The sequence below is a fragment of the Camarhynchus parvulus genome, chromosome 1 (genome assembly GCF_901933205.1).
Source record: "Camarhynchus parvulus chromosome 1, STF_HiC, whole genome shotgun sequence".
NCBI classification, from domain to species: Eukaryota; Metazoa; Chordata; class Aves; order Passeriformes; family Thraupidae; genus Camarhynchus; species Camarhynchus parvulus.
Window position 1 is genome coordinate 55,273,898 of NC_044571.1, and position 14,829 is coordinate 55,288,726.

The following is a 14,829-nucleotide window of genomic DNA, read 5'->3' on the forward strand; positions in this document are numbered from 1 at the left end:
TAATTGCCTAAACTTAGCTGCCTAATGCTAGGTAAGATTCCTTAAGATACCTCACATTCTTTACAGTCAGTGCTCCTGAAAAACATAGATCTCATTTAGGTAACATTCATTTCTGTTAATTATGGACGTCGTAATTACCTCAGCTGCTAATCGATACTTTAAGATAGCTTGGAAGTATTGGGAGTAACAACAAACAAATTCGGATTCCCTGTTATGCTGGTGCAAAGTCTAGATAAAACCCCCAAAACATCACATCTTCACTGTGTTTCCCTATATTTACTTGATAGCAAGAGTTGCATGAAAGTATTCTAGAATTTGTTACTCCATGCTTAAGAACCTCCGCTATACCAAAGAAAAGTTGCCAATTTATATGAAACCCTATTAAGCAAGACATGTAAAATATATGTGCATTATCTGTGAAATTTTGAGGGCTTTTGTTGCCATGATATGTTCCCTTTATGCATTAGCAGAAATTATTTATTACTTCTCTGAAAATATCACTTTAGTATAAAAGTGAGGTGTGCATTGTGTTCATTGAGCTTCAATTATTAAAAGGACATGTCCATTTAATGGACCTCTGCCTATCACCTATTATAAAAGTATGTTTAAAAATTGTCCAAGATACAAAAAAATCTAGTTTCCTTGAATTTTCTTGACCTCTCTTTTTCTTTCCCCTTTTTATTGTCCTTCCTCTGCTAGACTTTCTGTGCTGAAAAATGACAACGACACATCTGAAGCCAATTTGCCAGGCTGACAGTAGGGAAGAAATGGACACAGGCAAAATCACTTTGTAAATACACTTGAACTTTTCAACATAAAAGATCCTGCCTGTTATTTGACAAATTTCATTTTTTTCCCTTTCTGTCTTTCCATGTTCAACTTTCTCTTTGTTCTAGTTAAAACTAGAAGTTTTTGAAATACATTAAGACATAAAAGTAAATTGGAAGCACTTAGCCATTTCTGTGTTATAAAACTCTTGTCTGAACTCTAAGAAGAAATTGATGCCCAAAGGATGATAATGGGATTTAAGTTAGTTTGAAACTAATGAACAATAACTTAAATTGCTTCCTCTGATAAATGTTTTAAGGAAAAGGGTGGGATTCAGTAAAGGATTAATAAATTTCTTATCAGAACGAGAAGGAAAAAGGAATTTAGGTATTCTAATTTTGATCGTGAAAACACATTCATCTACTATTTCAATAGGTGACTTAGAGCAGAGGGTTTTTGTTCTTTTCTTTTTTTCTCCTTTTTTTTTTTTAATCTTATTGTCCTTAGGTAAATGAAAGATTTATTCTGACTCATCTATAGAAATGTATTATTTAATTAGAAGCAGTAAATTAGTTTTTTTCTCTTGCCTCTTCCTCATTGAACCATCACAGACTCAAAGAGAGATGAATCTAATTTAGCATTGGTCATCCAACAGATAGTATCTAATTTAAGCTTGTTGTCAATAGTGATTTGTCTCTTCCTAAGTAAGATGTCAGACATAATCAGGATGAACTTTATTTCCAGGTTCTGACTTTTCTTCACAAACTATAGAGAGAAAATTAACTTAGACTAGATACTAAAGATAAATTACAAAACCTGGATCAAAACGAACCCCACTACGTCTGAAAGGCTTCTTGTATATTTTGAGATGCTTAGTCACATGTTTTTGATTTGTACCTAATTATGCTACATCCCATAAAACGCAACCTGTTTCCTACAGATACCACTTGTTTTTGTTTTGTTTTTTCTTAAGGCATAGGTGATGTTATTTGTCTTGAATAAACTTTCCCTGTGATTCCAGATTGTGAAGCATGAAAGTTCATCACCATTTTACTGCATGTAATTTTTTATTTTTTATTTTTAAAGCCTCCAAACTAATGAACCAACTATCCTCTACTCTGCTCTAGAGAGACCCCATTTGGAGTACTGCATCCCACACTTGAGTCCTCAGCACAGGAAGGACATTGACATGTGGAAATAGGTCCAGATCAGGACTATGAAAAGAGTAAGAGGGCTGGAATACTTCTCTAAGGAAAGGCTGAGAGAGTTGCACTTGTTCCACATGGAGAAGAGAAGACTCTGGGGGCGTCTTATTGCAGTCTTTCCCATCTAAAGTGAGTTAATAAGAAAGATGGGGATTTTAGTACAATCTGTAGTGTCAGGACAAGGGGTCATGTTTTAACCTACAGGAGAGCATATTGACACTAGTTATAAGGAAGAAATATATTTCGATGAGGGTGGTGAAACACTGGAACAAGTTTTTCAGAGAGGTGGCAAATAGAATTATGGAATCATTAAGGTTGGAAAAGGCCTCCAAGATCATTAAGTTCAATCTATGACTGAAGGTCATCTTCTTAACTAAAATATAGCACTACGTGCCACATCCATGTGTTTCTTGAACACTTCTAGGGATGGTGATTCCACCACTTCATTGGGCAGCCTATTCCAATGCTTGAAAACCCTTTAGGTGAAGAAATCCTTTCTGAAATCCAACCTGAACCTCCTCTGGCACAATTCAAGGCCATTTCCTCTTGTCCTGTTGCTGGTTGCCTGGGAGAAGAAGCTGACTTCCACCTCACCACCATCTCCTTTATAGATAGTTGTAGAGGGCAATGACATCTCCCTTGAGCCTCCTTTTCTCCAGGTTATACAACCCCAGCTCCCTCAGCCACTCCTCATAGGATCTGTGCTCCAGCCCCTTCACTGGCTTGATTGCCCTTCTCTGGGCACACTTCAGTGCCTCAATGCCCTTCTTGCAGTGAGGGGCTCAGATTGGACAGAGTATTCAAGATGTGGCCTCACCAGTGCTGAGTACAGAGGGACAATCCTTACCTGGCCACACTACTGCTGATACAGGCCAGGATGGGACAATTTGGCCCTTTTGGCCATGTGGGCACACACTGTGTCAACCAGCAAGCCCAGGTCCTTTTCTTCTGGGCCATTTCCCAGACATTCTTCTTCCCTCCCTGTAAACATTCAAGGTTAGTCAGTGAGGACTCCGAGCAACCTGACCTAGCTAAAGATATCCTTGCTCGCTGAAGCAGCAGTTGGACTTCCAACCCAAACTGTTCTACAATTCTATGGTATAGATTTCCAGTTTTCCCCTTGAACCACCAATACTCCTATGAATATTTAACTGTATCGTATTGGATACTGCAGTGTCAAAGAAAGGAAATGAATTTTTCAGTTTTCTAGCATTAGTGCGACATTTGTTTTATTTTCTTTAAAGTATTTGGATATGAGGATAATAAATATCATCAACCTGTCACTTCAGCTGGAATTCTGGCCTTCAGTTGAGTCTAAGAGCTCAAAATATTATATCAAAGTAGTTCTGGACATTTCTAAATAGTATATATTTCTTCATCTAATTAATTGTTGCTGCACCCTCATAAACATGGACTTTATTTATTTATTCTAACAGCTTTTGATTTTACTGTGACAGTAAAGTGGCTGGAAACAGTAAGAATAAGTTCTCTTCATCTGCAATATTTCCCACGTTTTTAACTGAAAAAAATAAAATTAATAATATACATCTTTGTCTAATTTTTACTATTTTTGTAGGAGAATTGTTTATACAAGCATTAATCATATCTGTCTCAAGGTCAACAGCAGATCAGGAATTAGCTTTTATATGTGAATAAGGTTGGATGAAAAGAAATATGAGTTGCAATTTCAAAATATGTCCTTTATAACCTTGATACTCTGATACCGAGAATCTCAGTAAATGGAATTTATTGATCTTGGTATAAATAGTCATGAGTGAAAAACAAAGCAGGAGAGGACTAATTCAGCTTTAATGAGTTCAACATCAAGCTATTTAAGAATGGAAATACAAAGATAAATGATCAGAAAAACTGGCAGGAATAACAAAATGATTTTGTATTATTTAGCGTTGTTGCCTACTTAGTTTAAATTAGAAAAAATTGTCTCAATTTCTGTACTAATTTACTGCAACATTGTTTTGAATTTTCTGAAAAAATGTCCCCAGTTTTGGTTAAGCAATTACACTTTCATTACTGAAATTTTGATAAAGAATTCAGGATAAATGTGATACATATGTAGAATTTTAGTGTGTGGTATTTTAATAATAAACTACCAAAATCCATTTGGTTTTTAGGAGTAGATTAATTTTCAATAATAATAAATATTCAAATGGCTTATGTGTACAACTCAGATGTCTGTTTTCCTCCTTGCTTTACATGCATGAATAAAAGATTACAAGGTATACTGAAGTCCTTGAGGAAATTTCTAAGTCTCTGCATAACTTGTAAACTCACCTGTACTGTTGTGAAACTTGTGTAAGGATTCTGCTGAGAGACAACTGTACACCATGCAAGGACTTCTGAATATAAATGTCAGAAAATTTTATCATGTCACTGTATGGTATACCAAATTGCACCTCTTTAACTTATACCTTTATTTTCATTTCCATGAGCTCTAGATATGTATATTGCATTATGAATATAAAATTGATTAAATTTCTGTACTAAATTACTAAGATGTAGGAAATATTTACTGTTAACTTTAATTACATTTATTCATTGCACACTCTAGAAGTGTTAATATATTTGTGAGATTTATTTTCCTCAAAATAAGCAGTAAAAGCACTGCAATTTCGAGGCAAAATATTGATCTTGTCAGATTAACATGCAGTGCTGAGTGTGCAAAATTAATGATTGTCATATTTGAACTCCTTTGAAAAGATTATGATGTTTACAATTTCATCTACGGTAGCAAACCTGTAGGGTATTTGCTAGCTGACCCCAGTGCTTTAAATTCTGAATGAAAAATATACACCACTAAAATCAGGGTCATGGCTATCAGAATTTTATTTCATACCTTTGATGTTTCTACTGTCAGGAGAATTCAGGTGGATTGCATCCTTCTACTTTTTCCCAGAAAAAGAACACCTAAAGTATTTTCTGAATTCTCCAGTATCTCATCATGTACAATATAGCATGTGTACAACATGAAAGAGTACAATGGTTTGCTAATGAAAACCTTCATCTTGCTTATTAGGAGCACAGAAAGTATATACTCAAAAGCCAGGCACTTAAATATTATGATATAAGAGGCATAAATAATTCAACTTACTTTATTGAGCTTTCTGGGACTCTCCTATACAGAAGTAGTCTCATTACTTGTGAGGTGTTTATAAATAATTATAACTATTCCATTTGTCTTTAGGATTTTGCATTTTAAGTTTATTGTTTTTCAGAAATGATTTCTTGGGCTATGTTTATGTGTAGTGGGTAGCAAGAATATGACCAATCTTCTAAAAGTCATTAGTAATCAAGCATCAATAATACATCTATCAAAAAACGAAGATATCAATACAGTACCTGAATCAAGGAAGTATAGAAGATCTCTGAGGGCATTTGTACACATCAAACCACAATCTCTTCTTCACTTATTAGTGAGTCTAAACTGTGTTAAGAATTCGAAGATGCATCCAGTAGATTCTTATTAAACCATACAGAATTTTCAAATAAAGGAATTTGGATACAAAACTATTTTTTCTCATCCTCATTACTTACCACAGAGTTTGTAGCTTATTTTCCTCCTTATGATGAATCTATCTTTTAATATGATGTTTGTAAGGAAGGAGAGAAAAGAAAGAAAATAAAAAATCTTGAAAACAAAAAAACCTGTAATTTCCTGGAATACAAACCACTTGTATGTTATTCAACAGCTACCTATTAGTCACACTGTAATGGAAGGTAATATTTCACTATTAATGTGTATGAATTTAATTTGAGTGACCTTTTAAATCAGTTTATCTATTTCACAAAGATTTTTTGAAATATAAATGTTAAAAATTTATAATATTTTATTCAGTGGGGAAATCATTACAGTTCTAAGGAACTGGCAGACCCTTCAGTATCTTGTCTGGAAATAACAGTGATTTCTCTGTCTTTAATATTTCCTTTTTTTTGTGTGTGAGAACTTACACCATACATTGAAATAAAAAAGCACAGCGTAACATACCATTACACATTTAATAATTAATTTAGAGCAGTTTAGAGCTAGAGCAGTCAATATCTAGACATAACTTGTTACTTTATGTTTTAATGCAAAGAAAGCATTTATTCAAACCCCGCAAATAGTTAATTTCAGTTTCCAATCAAAAATAGTCTTTACTTGCATTAAAAGGTTTCTGTTTCAGTTTGGCTTTCAAAACAGGATAAATATGTTGCTGCGAATATTGTGATTTTAAAAAGAGAATGATACAGAAAATCTATTTTCGTTTAATCTTACAATTAAAATTCATTTTGGAGGAAGCACCTTTGTAATGCCATTATATTGCAGGCCACATACAAAAGGACAAGTATTAGTAATTCCTGTTTGTGTACATAAAGGTGATATAAATAAGAGTTAAATGCCCAGCTCTCATGATATTTATTTTGTATCCTTATGTACACTTCCATTCTGTGATGCCTAACTATCAGTAAGCATCACAGAATGGAAGTGACTATCTTATCAGTAAAAACTCTTAGAAATATCTTATGCAATAATTTTAAAATGTGTGAGACATAAAAATTACATGTCCCAACATGTGCATTTTGTTCATTGTCTGTCCCTTCCTTATGCATTTCGCCCTTGGATTCTTTTACTGTCATTTCTATTTCCAGCAAGTCAATAGGATAGATATCCAGATTTCAAAAAGCTAATATAACCCTTCCTGCAAACAAGGTCGTTCCCGAGGATAAAATATCACACAGTGTAATTTGCTTAACTGTATCAAATGTCAAACTATAGTTTATACTGTTGGAAAACTTTCTTTAGATGATTGAGTGTGCACCGGTATACACACTATATATTCCTGATGATATCCTTATTAATGATATTGTCAGTAAAAAAATGTATAGCCACATAAGTAGAAACAACAGCTGACATTTGGGAATACCACCAAGGTGTTATACAAAGTGGGGTTAAAGAATGTTTTTTCTCCTATACTCTGTAATGTAAGTGCAACTTTTAAAGAACCTTATCACAGCCTAAAGTCTCTGAACAAGCAAGATTGAGTATGAGAAGTAGTTTTATCTTGGAATAGGGAGAATATTTCAACCAGAATATTTTCTTAAGTCAATATTAAGATTCAACAAAAGTTTTTTTGTGTCATTTAGTTATTTGTGTAGTTTTATTTAGTTTCATTTTTTGTTTTGTTATTGAATATTTCTGAGTGGTTAAGCTTATGACACTCGCTTTCAAAATGACATCAACATTTTTTTGCTTCTGCCATTGATCAGAATAAAATTAAATCATGCTTTACTGTATCTTATCTGCACACTTTCCCCAGAAGAATTCATAAGAAATGGCAAAAGCCAAACTGGATGGTGTTCATAATTTTAAAAGACAGTTCAGGTCTAGAAAATTCATTCAATAGACCATTAGCATATATAGCTTAAAGACAGTATTTTTAACTCTTTTTGACTAAGAAAGTAATCTGAAGTAATGAAGGACCATAGGGATGCAGAGATCCACCCATGGAGGAGACCCACACTGGAGCAGGTGGATGCCTGAGAGGAGGCTGTGAACCCATGGTAGGCCTGTGCTGGAGCAAACTCCTGTCAGGGGCCTGGGGACCTATGGAGAGAGAAGCCAACATTGGAGCAGGTTTCCTAGTAGGACTTTCTGACCCTGAGGGGGACCCATGCTGGAGCAGGCTGTTCCTGAAGGACTGGACCCCATGGAAGAGTGACCCTTGTTGCAACAGTTTATGGAGAGCTGTTGTCCATGAGATGGACTCACACTGGAGAAGTTCATGGAGAGCTGTCTCCTGTGGGAGGGACCCCCATGCTGGAGCAGGGGGAGGACTCCTCTCCCTGAGCAGCATCAGGAGCAGTGTGTGATGAAATGACCATAACCACCATTCAATGTCTCCCTGTGCTGCTGAGGTACAATGAGGCAGAACTAGGAAGGAGGGAGGGGTGGGGAAATGTATTTTTAAAATCCTATTTTACTTTTCATTATCCAGCCCCGAGTTTTTAGCAATAAATTCAATTAATATCTCCAGTTTGAATCTGTTTTTCCCATGATGATATTTGGAGAGTGATCTCTCTTTGTCCTTATCTCAGTTCATGAACTCTTTGTTATACTTTCTCCTGTCCAGCTGTGGAGAGGAGGGATGGAGAGGATTTGGTGGGTGCCTGGCATCCAGCCAAGGTTAACCCAATAAACCAGTCAATGAGAATCCTTCTTACCTGGATCCATGACACTGGTCTGAACTGGATTTGGAGAGACTGTGAGCCTGACTGGTATGTGGGAAGTGCATGTCTTGCAGAACAGAAATCTATCCACTAACTATACACATCCTGCATATTAAACAAATTTTAGACTACATCTCGCTAATTGGTGACATATAGTCTAAATATAATATATACATATAAAATATAATTGGTGGTTCTGTTCTTGTATCCACTCCACATAAATAAGAAAATAGTGTCATTTGAGTTGGAAAATACCCTTAAAGTCAATTTCAGTGGGAGAACACTGCCAAGTCCATCACTAAACCAAGTCTCTAAGCACCACATCTACAAGTCTTTTAAGTACCTCTCGGCTTGGGGCCTCCATTACTTCCATGGACAGCCTGTTCTAAGGCTTGACATCCCTTTCGGTGAAGAACGGTTTCGTGATATCTAATCTAAGCCTCCCCTGGCACAGCTTGAGGCCATTTTCTCTTGTCTTATTAGTATTGTTAATTTGTTAATTGGTTGATGATACTAACCATCTTCTCACTACAGCTTCCTTTTAGGGAGGAATAAGGTTTCCCCTGAGCCTTCTCTTCTTCAGGCTGAACATCCCCAACTCTCCCACCACTCTTTATATGACTTGTGTTCCAGACCCTTTCGTTGCTCTTCTCTGGACATGTTTCAGTGTTTCAAAGTTTTTCATGCAATGAGGGCCCAAAAACTGAGCATAGGAGTTGAGATGCAGCTTCAGCAGTGCCAAGGACAGAGGAATGATCACTGCCTTAGTCCTGTTGGCCCTGCTATTTCTGGTGCAAGCAATTCCCAGCATCAGAAATACCCCTTTTTCAGAAATGTCTGGGATCTAGTTCTAGACTAGAGGTAACACATTCCCAGACCTGAATTTATACTATGCATTATATTTAATCAATGTTTTCCTTAATTTGTGAATTATTAATTTGTTTTTCAGCTGCAATGTTTTTTGATTTTTTTTGCAGCAGTGAAGTCACTTAGTAGTTGAATGGTTAGCGGTAAAATAGAAATTAATTCAAAAATCCAAAACCACTCTTTTTTAAAGTGAATAGTCTAAAAGCATAATAAAAATAGTATGTCTTTTTTATCAAAACAGGAAATCTAAATCTAGTGTTGTTCTTTCATAATCTGTAAAAAGGTTTGTTTTGTTTTTTTTTCCTGTGGAATAATAACTATTTTAAGATATTAGTTGTATACCTCTTATTTTGTTTAACACTTTCTTATCTGTTGCAATAAATGCAAGTACGTACCTCTGTAAGAAAGATAGTGAGGTGGATGCATCCCCCTGATTGCACTAACTCAGAAATATTTTTTTTTCATATCTGGGGAGTTTCCTTTGGGAATGCTTCATCAATTAACAGAAGTTCATGGATTATTATGTTGCCTGTGGAATGATCTATTTTCCCTATTGAATTATGCATTATCAAGTTGCCCATATTACTTTTAGAGCCTTGCTATACATCCATTAGTATTCTTAAGATTAGACAACAATTAGAATTTAAAATAAAACTTTTGAAACATAACACTTGAGTAATTCTAATTTTGATGCTAGAAATAAACTGATAATGACTTTCCTGAAATATACGTCTCTACAAATTAATGACATTATATAGAAATGAACTTGAGCATGTGAAGAATTTGATGTGACATTTTCATTATCTGTTAGTTAATGTGTTTCCTCCAATCCAAGCTAAAATGAAGTTACAGAAATGTGTGATTTTCAGTCACTGGCAATGCAGACAAAGATGCTGTATTCATGGAGGTAAATGCTCAGCAGTTCTACAAATTTTGACCTCACAATTCCCTTTTCTTTAATAAGCATTTGTTTTGTTATGTAGATAATGAAAGTACTCCCTTCTTCAGTATTAAGAAAAAAAACTTTTGCAATTCAAGAAACTGAATCATTATTTTAAGTTCTGTTACATTATAGTCTTTTAGAGAGAAATTTGCTTACTTACTGAATGCTAGTATGTACCACACTGTTCGTTTTATCCTTTTTGCTTTATCTATATTATCTCCGCCTCAAGACTGTTTTTTTAACAGCTAGGTTGACCTAATTACTTTAGACCATTTCATTCACCTTCATATGTGTTTTTGTAAAAATGAAATTGCTGTTTCAAATTTATTTCTATAAAATACAATGATAACCAGGCATTGAAGTAGTAAACTATATTCAATGACTAGTTAAGTTTCCTGAAGATTACCTCAGTGTCAGCCCAAAGACAGTAACATCTGAGCATGAGTGCAAGGATATCCAAACTAAACCTGTGTGTATTGCCTGGGAAATTTGTTGGCCACACCAAAACCTATTAGATTGTGTGCAGAAATTGAATAGTATAGATAAATGTGTATGGTTTTTCCCTTTTAGATTACTGGTACATTGTAGTGTACTTGTTTGTTAGTATAGTATAGCGTAAGTAATTTCTGTTTATTTGCAATCATAGCACTTCAAATAAAGGGGGAAAATGTTATGTTTGGACCAATATGAATATAACTACTGAGGACTTTTCTTGAGTTGTAATGCCCCAGCCTACCCAGCAGCCTTTGGGTATGGTAGTTGGATTTACCCTGATCAGTGAGCAGGAGAAACTACAAAATTCTCTGGAGGTTCAAAACCAACTTTTACACAAAGTTTAGAACTCAAGGGAACAAATCAGTTTGCAAAGTTTGCCTTAGCAAACTTTAACTTGCCTCCAGGCACAAAAAAAGCTCTTGACAAGGCAATGACTGGATCTTTACTTGGTCTGACTTAAATATAATTTGAGAAGAAGATATGAAGAAGAAAAACGAAGAGGAAGAGGATGAGGAAGAGAGAAAGAAAAGAGAAAGAGAAAGAGAAAGAGAAAGAGAAAGAGAAAGAGAAGAGAAAGAGAAAGAGAAAGAGAAAGAGAAAGAGAAAGAGAAAGAGAAAGAGAAAGAGAAAGAGAAAGAGAAAGAGAAAGAGAAAGAGAAAGAGAAAGAGAAAGAGAAAGAGAAAGAGAAAGAGAAAGAGAAAGAGAAAGAGAAAGAGAAAAGAAAGAAAGAGAGGCAGATAATCAACACTGAGATTCAGCATGATTTCTGGGGGTCTTAAATCCAGGGTAGTGGAGCATGTTATGTGCCTATGTTCTGTTCTAGTCTACTGCACACAAGTTTATGCTAATTTCAGAACTAAAGTCTTGTGCCTGCATTTTGCACAGAGACAGAGCATACCCAGCTGGTCCATGCAGTCAACCACCCTCATTGGAGTGGGGGCTGGCACTGACTTTTCAAAAGATCATGTGTTTCACAGTGCAATACAGGAAGGCTCCAGGGGGCAGGGGGAAGCCATGCACCATCCCACCTATACAGAGCTTGCCCTGTTCCCTGCTATTTCCCAACTGGTTGATTTGAGCCAGTCAGCCCCTCCTCCAGTCTCCTGCAATAGTAATTTTTAAGGGAAGATAAGGCAGTATTTTTTTTTGTATAATACATATACTCCAGAAGCTAAAAATACTTTTTAAAAAAAGGTAATATCATAAAATAAAACGAAAGAGAACATTGCAGTCAAAAGAAAGGAGGAAGAAACCTTTTCTTTTCATTCTTGACTGCTTGGGATTGGTAGGCTGCATGCAATGATAGAGTCCGAGTTCTTAAGAATTGTATAGTCTTCATGTAAGAGTTATGACAGGTCTGTCTTCCACATACCCTTATACTCTTTCTGATACTGAGGAGTGAAAAAGCAAAGTCTGCAGTGGATAATCGTGAGGATGATCTCAGCCAAAAGTTATAAGCTTCTGACATCATCTGGACAGGGATTTTGAATGTCTACAGCATTGGAAAATGCTGGAAGGAGGAAAGATAGAAGAACTGTTACCAGAAAGAAAGCAGATGATCATCTTAGATGATGCTTGGAAGGAGATAAAGGTTGAATAGGTCTCTGGCTCTCACTATGAGCAACCTTCACAGCTGTAATTTGGGATTTTTCACTGCAAAATAGAGAAAATAATGTAAATTAATGTACAATCAGTATAGACTTGAGTATCATTCTGTGTTTCTATTTAAAGGATAAATTGGAGAGGTATTGAAGTGCTAATAGGGTGTGGTGGGGTTTGGGAGGTGTTGGAAGTGAAGGTGGTTTTTTTTGTTTGTGGCAGTGATGGAAAATAATTTTCCTATCTAATTAAATAATTTTTCATCTAATTGAAATAAATCTTGATGGTGTTAGAAATCATTATGCTTAGGTTGTGAAGAGAGAAATATCAGAAGAAATAAGGATTTCATGTATTTTCAAGTTAATTGTGGTGTGAAGTAAAAGCACTCTCAAAGAGTCATAATTCTTATTCCTGTATTCACAAAGTACAGTATACCACACCACAATGAGACACCAAGGAGTAAACAGTGAGAGAGACAAAAACTGTTACTAAAGCATTAGTTCAACAACCCAATACTTCTTACCAACACTTTAAGTAAGGGCATGTAATTAAGAAGGCAAATTTTGCAGAATATTCTGAGTTGGAAGAGATCCTCAAAGATCAAGTCCAGCTCTTAACTGAATGGCTCATACAAGGGTTAAGCCTGCATTTTTGTTGTTGTTTGCACCATGCTCTAAACAACTGACCTAGTTACAGAATTTACTTTTCCCATTCCCCTGCCTACACTCCCCCTCTATCACTAATTTTGAGATTAGGCAAGGAGCGAAGGAATGGAAGTGAAAATATGATACGAAATTAGTAAGTATTTCTAAAATCCCTATGGATTGAAGGCCACCACAGCCCATATTCTGTCTCATTGTATTGTCAACACATCAATGGCTTGAGTTCTTTACAAATTGAGAAGAGATATAAGAAAAGGTTCTTCAGATCCTTGACTTGTGTTAAAATGAAAACTGAGATCAAGAGCAAATGTCTCTGAAAGGGATAAAAATGTTTTTTCTATTTGCAGAGGGTGGATGACAATAAAGTCTCTGATGGTATTGACAGGTGTAGTTTTTATGTCCACTTCTATATTCCTGGTCATATTTTCCACTTCTGAATTTACTACCAAGGACAGATAACATAGCATTCTACTTTGCTTTGACCAGGAAGCGACTATTTTTTAAGTTCAATAATTTGTATCAACAACTAATCTGCTCATACTAGCTTTTGGCTTTTTGGGTTTTTGTTAGGGTTTTTTTTGTTGTTGTTGTTGTATTGGGGTTTTTTGGCATATTCAGAAATATTTTAATTTCTGATCATGGCCACATGAGACCATTGATCAAGACTGAATGAAGGCTACCAAAAGCTACATTGTTTTTAACCTTTATGTCCTGTACATTACTGTGATTTTCATCCATCTAGGAAATTTCCAGGGTTATGCTGTACATACATGATTCTGGAAAATACTGAAGAAATTAAGAATGATTTTTTCAAATGGTACAGCTGCTGTATTTACAAAGCCAAGTACATTACGTCAGATTGGACAAATCATACCTCCATTTTTAGTACACATAGACTTGAAATACAAGTGATATTTAAAATTAATGCATGTCTCAATTTCTTTTAATTGTCATACAATAAAGATTGTGCTCTCATAAGAGATCTGTGAGCTAGTACAGAATTTAATTTGATCTTTTAGCATAAAATGAAAACACAGTCCTTAGGGATTCTGACATAATTGAAGTTCATCTCTAATGTTACTGAATTCAATTTGTGTGCAGTTTTCTTTTTTTAAATGAGAAAAAATTGTAAGACAATTATGCATGTGAAAAGAGAAAGAAAAAGGAGAAAAATAAACTACATAAATTTTCTCTTTTTTATATTTAAACATCAATGCTGACTAAAGTCAATGAAATGAGAATAAACGTCGTACAATTTATACTCACACTTCAATGTCTTGAGCTAAGAATAAATTTAGTTTAAAATCTATTTTACTGAGGAAAAACATCTAGACTCATTCAAGTATATCCAGAATGTAATCCTTTTAATACAGTTGAAAAAATGCTTGAACTTGAGTACATGAAGCTTCTGATGTATGGCTTAATTTTAATAATTGCTAACAATGAAATGAAACTTGCACAAAAGTTATATGAATTGAATGTGTTTTGTAAAATTTGCTTCTGTTCATTTACTATGTGCCAAATGCATATGATAAAATAAAATTTAAATGAATAAATAAGAATAAAGAAAGGAAAGAAAGAAAAAAAAGCAGATGGGTGGAAAATAAATTGCTGTACTTTCAGATACATAGTTCAGTGCTTATCTGCACTTCTTATGAGTCACACACCTTTTTATCAAATGAACTACACCAATTACAGTGAAGGGAAGGGAAAGGGGAAAGGGAAAAGGAAAAGGAGAAAAAGAAAAGAAAGAGGAGAACCAGAATTACTAAGAAGGAAAGGAAGTATATTAGAACAAATTAGATACAAAAAAATATAAATGAAAGGGCTTGGTAGAAAATGGCTCTTTAATGCCATAAACAAATTCAATCCAAACTGTTCAGTCGTAAGTTTCTTTCCGAAAAGCTGGGAGTTACTTGCAGGAAATTTGGTAACACATACTGTTTCTAAAGAAAGTAAACATAGGGTATATATTATGATATCACTGCTGTAGGCATCCTAAGTATAGACGTTCCATACTTGTCATGCAGCTTTCTAAAAGAAGAGGGAAGAAGAAACACATTC